This window comes from Oreochromis aureus, linkage group 19 (genome assembly GCF_013358895.1).
Source record: "Oreochromis aureus strain Israel breed Guangdong linkage group 19, ZZ_aureus, whole genome shotgun sequence".
In the NCBI taxonomy this organism is placed as follows: Eukaryota; Metazoa; Chordata; class Actinopteri; order Cichliformes; family Cichlidae; genus Oreochromis; species Oreochromis aureus.
This window is the reverse complement of record NC_052960.1, coordinates 19,657,144-19,658,398: the sequence shown is the minus strand read 5'-3', so window position 1 is coordinate 19,658,398 and position 1,255 is coordinate 19,657,144.

Sequence of the window (1,255 nt, the reverse complement as noted above, 5' to 3'; positions counted from 1 at the left end):
ATTTTAAGAATTAACTGCAACATAGAGGTTCCTCCTTGTGGCATACTCTTAAGAATATGGTGATGATCTAAGGCCTTTGAGGTCACCATGGACTGGACATCCTTACGTCACCTGTAACTAAGCAAACTCAAATGCAACAAGAAGCTGAATACATTCAGGCCTTTGCTCAGCTACTTTTGTACTGTAACAATATACTCAGCATATGAGTTTTGATATATATATTTAACTCAATCATTTTAAAGTAGTTATAACTGCACCTGTAATAAACATGTTAATATTTGATTATGATAACCCCTATAATATAAATTATAACATAATGCCAGCAGCTTCAATAAACACTTTGATGAAATGATAATTAATGCAATGACAAAGATGATGGTTATGTAAAATAATCCCTGTAATTCCACAATTCCCTCTCTTGACGTCTTCCAAAGACGTCACTACACTATTCCCAGGTCCACTACCTTCGCTCTGACCCTCTCTAGCCGCCCCCTGACTCAGCAAATCCGACAACAACCTCATGTCCTCTAGGTGGTCCAGCAATAAAACACCAGCTCCCACTTGAAAACACTTCATGCTTAAGTGGTCTCTGCTCCTTTTCTGGGTCCTTCTCTAGTGGAAATCTTCTCCTGTAAGGGATAGAAAACAAACAACCTTTCTCTGCTACACCCTACTAACTTACTGTGTTCATCTCAGGTTCCTGTCATTATTCAAAGTTGGTTCCCAATATCATATCAGGCAAAATCACAAACCCTACTGCCACGTCTGCTTTGTTAAGCTCTTCAGCTAGACTCTGTACCGGTTTGCCAATCTGTGTGTACATGTCTCTACACTTTTAATGTCTAAATGCACATCTGGATGTATGTGCACTTGTATGTCAATCTACATCTATGAGTCAGTGGTTTTTCAGAAAAAAGGCGTTAAAGTGAAGAATGTTTCCTGACTATTAACTCCTTATACTGGAGGGACTTTCCGGGTTGCCCAACCTCTTAGGTTTGACCTTTTACACTTTTACTAAAGAAATTTTAACAGAGCCCAAAGAGATTTTTATTTTGCTCCTGTGCTTGACAGGTTACGCGAAGTTGTTTTTTGTTTTGTTTTGAAATTTTTCCTTTCTGTGTGTGTGTGTGTACATAAGTAAGAATATAATAATCAACATAAGGTCCCTGGTTTGCAAATGATTTTCTGCCCCCGCTGCAGGGCAACACCATGTGGTGGTGAGTCTATGTTGGCTAGTTTAATACAGATATGTAAC